The sequence below is a fragment of the Neolamprologus multifasciatus genome, chromosome 22 (assembly GCF_963576455.1).
Source record: "Neolamprologus multifasciatus chromosome 22, fNeoMul1.2, whole genome shotgun sequence".
In the NCBI taxonomy this organism is placed as follows: Eukaryota; Metazoa; Chordata; class Actinopteri; order Cichliformes; family Cichlidae; genus Neolamprologus; species Neolamprologus multifasciatus.
In genome coordinates this window covers 5,830,000-5,835,999 of record NC_140459.1, presented here as the reverse complement: position 1 = coordinate 5,835,999, position 6,000 = coordinate 5,830,000, and positions in this window count along the sequence as shown.

Genomic DNA, 6,000 nt, shown 5'->3' with positions numbered 1-6,000 from the left:
AACTCCTTGCTATCTAAAATATAACAGGACACCGGAGTAAATTCTCGAGCATCTCACACTTCTGATAATCAGCTGTCTGCTTGAGTTTATTCAGCTGTGTAAAAACTATAACTTTAATCTCAGCCAAACCGATTTACTCAGGAACAAATAAAATACTAAAAAAAAGCCAAACAATAATATTTTGAAGTTGTCTATGTGACCTATATATATTTAACCTGAGTAGCGAAAGACGGCGGTGGGTTTGAAAATGATTTGCCGGGAGTCCGGTGTTCTCACGGGCTCTAGTGAGCCTAGCCCCCGGCTAGCTATCGAGCTAGTGGGTAACAGACGTCTCCGAAAACGTCGGAGTGCTTTTGAAAATATGTGATGTCTTGATAAACCGAGCAGATATTTGAGGTTTACACAGCTACATTCACGCCTGAAAATATGTTAAACGTTTATTTTGTGACCCAGAAAGAATAATAAGAGTAATATTAAAACTAACTAGCTGCCGCCATTGTTGGAAACTGAGCTGCGCTACGCTATGAATTCTGGGACACAGCTTCTTCTTCTTCGTGGTTTAACAGCAGCTGGCGTCCTTGTACATGCAGTGCTGCCATCTTCTGTTTCAGTCTGTTATTACACTCTTAAATCCTGCTACTTATTCCTGCGTCTTTTGGGATCTTACAAAGCTTCAAACAACTATTAAATCAGTCGTCGACGATTTTGATAGTCGACGTAATCGTGACTAGTCGACTAATCGTGGCAGCCCTATTATGAACCCACAGTTACAGTACTGTAACTATTACACTATGATTCCCGCCCCTGTGTGTTGGTGAGACTTGGCTGTCCTACAGACAAAAGATCAAAAAGAGGAAAACAAATTACTAATTTCCAAAACATGAGGCCGAACATACAGATGCACAGTATTGGTGCACAGACACAGTTAATGAGGTCAGGGAAAACCTGCAATGAAAACAATCTGAGCTCATTCTGTCTGTCAGTCTGTCTGTTCATCAAAGAGCTTTTCATCTTTGCCTGCAGCTCAGTCCCATCCGGGTCATTACTGTACGAGCAAAACAGCCGAGGATGCAGCATAAATGAAAAAACGACCCTCCCTCTTCCTTCTTCTGTCTTCCAATCTACGTTTCCCTCCTTCCTCTGCATCTACCGGTTTCCCCTCGCTGACACATCGCGCCCCTCTCACGTTCAGTCCTGGCAAACAGTCAGGAGCTCGTTAATCTTCCCACACACAGACTTCCCACTCTCTCATCATTACAGTGAAATTAAGAGGTGGAGCTTTGTGATGTAATTTCCATTAGAAATGCTTCAAATCTTCCATGCACACACCCACCAATCGAAGGTCCTCCTCGATTGGTGCGTTGAAACGTGCAGCTCTACAGATTATTTTTATTATTAAACTTTAATATTTTAAAAAAATGATCAATTTCTAACTGAAATCAATAAGATGATGGAGTTTGTCCATGACTTTAATAGATTTACTACACCTGATCCATACTTTGGTAATATGAACATTGCTTGCATTTGTTTGCCTTCACTGACCAATCATGTCGCACTTCTAGGAATGTAAAAAAAAAAGGTAGGAAGAAAATCTTGTGTTATTGAAATTTTATGTCTATTTCCCCACTTTTTTGGTGTTTAGATGTCTTAATATAAAGATTTAAGGCTGAATGATTTTTATAAGACAGATTATTTTGGAAAGTGGCACAAAAACCAGTAGAACCAGTTACTTGAACTGAGATGGACAAAACAGGCAGTCATTACGCTTAAAGGATTAGATTTGATTTTCTCTCCTGGTTTAGGTTTTTTACCTTTACTGTAAAATGGAGAATACACCACAAATTGCACGTAAAACGTAGCTGTTTAAACCTTTTGGGGCACATTTCTTGATTACGTGCCCAGTTGGCACCACCACGATGTCTTCCTTTAGGCCTTTCTTGCCGCCTGACATATATTTATCTGCCATGTTCCTTTGATTTGAAAGCAAAACCAACTATCCTCAAATGTAGAATTATATACTTTGTGTGGGACCCGGTCTCAGTTTCACCCAGATTTAGCTCTGCTCAGGAGGCGCTCTCAGGCATCTAAGTGCACGCTGGCTCAGAGCTGGTCTGTGTATGCCCAAAACCTAGCATATCATTACGCCTGAAAGAACATGGGGACAGTGGCTGACCAGTAATTTGGCTTTTATAAATGTTGTCACCACTCATTCCAAGGTTTCTCCCCGTCCCAAAAGTCTGAACTGTACAGACACAACATAAAAAAGACAAAAACGTGACTTGAAACTTGAAACGAGACAGAAATGGTGTTTCCAAGAATCTAACATGTACCACCTGGTGCCCCCTAACAGAAAAGTTTAATTTTATCACAATAAACTGTCACGACTACCTTCAGTGGGTGGTTTAGCAAGATAAATGTTTTTGTTTTCATTTATTTTACTTTTTCAGAGTAGGTTAGCTTACCAAATGTGACCGCCCTCTGCAGCACCATAATGGACCCCGATGATCCACACCACCCGGTCTCCCTTCGGTCAGCAGGGAGGTGGTGCTGCAGGATCTGTGCGAGGACCACCAGTTTTGTAACAGCTTCATATGTGAGGATAATAAACACTCAGCACTCATTCTCCCAGCCTCCTTTGGAGATCCATACACATTCATCCTCTGTTTGTTCATTCACAGTTGGTGAATAAACAAGAGGACACAGTTAAATCCGCAAAATACATTAGATGCTACTGTCCACGTCTAATTATGTTCATTCTTTTATGTGCTGTGAATCACGCACATATTAAAAACTACACATGAGGTTGGCTCCAACAGTAACTAGTTACAGACTTTTCTGTTAAAATGAACTTTAACAAGGAAAATAACCTGTTAACATCCAAGTAAAGGTGGAAGGTTTAAGTCCCTGTAAATAAATTTCCTTCTCTTTGACACCTGTATGTATACAGATGCATTTTAAGGTTTAAAGGTTTAATGAAGCCAATTCTGTTTTAAGAAATGGTTTCTGCCCGATGAAGGCATCAGTGGCAACGTGGGGCTCAGCGTCTTGCCCAAGGTTACTATGAGTAGGGGAGCCAGGGTTTCGAACCATCGACGTTATGATTAGTACACTACCCACTCTCCCTCCCATTTATGGGCTCTCTTACTAATTCTGGGTCATAATGAATTAAAAATTAAGTCCATCCATCCGCTTATCCTTTTCAGGGTCGCGGGGGGTGCTGGAGCCTATCCCAGCTGTCATAGGGCGAGAGGCGGGGTACACCCTGGACAGGTCGCCAGTTTGTCGCAGGGCCAACACACAGGGACAGACAACCATTCGCACTCACATTCACTCGCACATTCACACCTAGTGGCAATTTGGATTATCCAATTAACCTATCCCCACAAGCTGCATGTCTTTGGACGGCGGGAGGAAGCCGGAGTACCCGGAGGGAACCCACACAAACACGGGGAGAACATGCAAACTCCACACAGAAAGACCCCGGCCTGATGGTGGAATTGAACTCAGGACCTTCTTGCTGTGCGGCAACAGTGCTAACCACCGTGCTGCCAAGTTTTTGCACGCAAGATCTTGATGGCATAAACGCTCAAAGCTTCAGAAATCTTTAGGCGATCGTCTCGTATACCGTTTTGTTTCCTCTGCAAAGCTTCACCTCAGAGTTAACTGGAACTTTCTGGTTTGATTTGCCTCTTGGGGCTTTTCGAGGTCTCTGTAGTGCGATTATCTGACACGTGTGTTTTTCTGTTTTCATGAGTGAATATGATTCTGGGGCTTCGAGATGTGGAGGCAATCAAACAATGGACGTCACAGTGGTGATGTTATTTTTATATACAGTCTTTCCCACTAATACATGTTTACTTTAACTGGCTTCTAAAGTAGTTCAATCACTTCTAGTTTACCAGTGTTTGTACTTTGTCTTATAAATAGAGAGATGATGTTTTTAAATGATCTTTTCCTACTTGTGTTCTGTGGTGTAGGAAGAACCGGGTCATTGCTTTTGTGTGTATGCTGGTGCAAACCCCCCAAAAACTACTAATTATTTGTCCCTGCAGTCACCAGTATGAGTAGTAATGCTTAACAGATTTGCAGTAAACGGAGCTTTAGCATAAAATACACAAAGAGTTTAAGGTGGATTTTAAGAAAACAACAAAAACCATGTAAAAAAGCTCAAAGGGGATTATAGTGTTTATTTTACTGTGTAGGCCGAACAGAAAATAACAGTGAGCAGAAAACACAACTGACATGTTCTCCTCCTGCGTAATATTTGCCTCTCCAAAGAGTTTAAGGCTCAATAAAGCTCTGTCCTCCTCAGGTGTGTGTGTGTGAGGACGATGTGTGGGGTATTCTACCACACGGGATCCACAAAAAGTGACTTCAAACACATCATGTTTATTCAGCGCAGGGAAAAAACATTTACCCGGTGAAAAATCGGCATTCGCTAAGCAGGAATTAGGAGGAATCTGACCCCTGGTATAAAGGTGTCTTTCTACAGCCCTCAGCCTCAAATAGAAGACAGGAGAGGGGAGGGGTGAGAGGGCGGGAGAGCCAGGAGGAGATTGGGGACAGAGCAGGAAAGAAAGTGAGACAAAATGCAGGCAGTCAATATTAGAGAGTGGACAAAAAGCAAGACAACAGAGGCAAAACTGTGATGAGGAAGGAAACGTGAGGCAGGAAGTAAAGCAAACTCTGAAGATGCTAATGGGCCTTAGAAAAGGTTAAAGGCCCAGGCAACAGCATAGCTGCAAAACACTTAAACAGACCGCAAAGCTAAAGGTCAGCTATAATTAAATGCTGTTATTTTAATTCACTAAAAGTGATGTTTCAGAAGTTTCAAAATGCTGTGTTTAGTGTCAAAATACAACTTTACGGGAAAATAGTGACTCTAACCAGGTGGAAACCTTTTTTTGGAATCTAAATAAACATCATTTGACAAATATATTCCTGGATCAAACTGGGAAACTGACTGTCTACCACTCCAAGATGAGAGGTTATAGGGTCTTCTCTAAATAGAGGCTGCTGACTTGGCTGTACTGAGCTTCCAGAACAGAGACCTTATTGTGCCTGCGCCCTCTGCTGGCAGCAGGTGGTACTTCAGGAGCCGCTCAGAGTGGCACACTTGGCTCGAACATCTGTAGCATTCAAAGTGACGCTCAGCATCCTTCTAATCTGTCTTAGTTTACTTATCCAAGTCAGGATAACCATGACCAGCTAGTGATTTGAAGCTTATTCACCACCTCTCTGCTCTGAAGTGATGGAAGGTGTTACAAATCTGACCCATATATTTCAGCTTTTAAAAACCTCCAGTCTAATCTGTAATCTTTGGCATAAATCAGATTGAAAAACCCAGAAGCAGCTACAGTATTATTGTTATGCTTCTATGGTAATGTGTGGTTTCCCATGTTACAGAGGGAGAGTAGTTACAGGTATGAAATAACTAGCATTTCTGAACAGGCTTATAAAAAACAGGTGCTTCGTGGTCTAAAATAGTTGATTTATCTGACTCCCTGCAAACTTCTATTGATTATAAACATATTCAGGATTAAAGTTAAAGACCTAAAACAAATCCTCATGGTTCTGCATAGTGAGCTAAAGCTTCTCTTAGTCAGGAGGAAAAGGAGATTTTTTTGATGGACGGTCAGACGAGGGAGGAGACAGAAAAAAGGAGGTGGCACAAAAGTGAAAGAGCATTCCCCTGGCTACATCTCTCAGAGACAAACTCACACCCACATTTTTCTTAACATTTAAATATGCAGCAGAGAGAACAGAGCCACCAGTGTCGGGGTGAAACCTATCAGCAAAGCATGCTCTGATCTTAGGTCTGCTGCATCCTTATTGGTCAAGGTGTGCAACATAGGCCGGGAAAGAAATGCAAAGCAATTTTACCACGTTTGCTGAAAATTGGACAGGACAAAAAGGTCAGTGCTCCCTCTAGAGGTGGAAAGATGGGAGTGCGGTGCCAGTGGTCACTCGGGGCCCTGGGGTCCTGCTGGACTGAGGAGG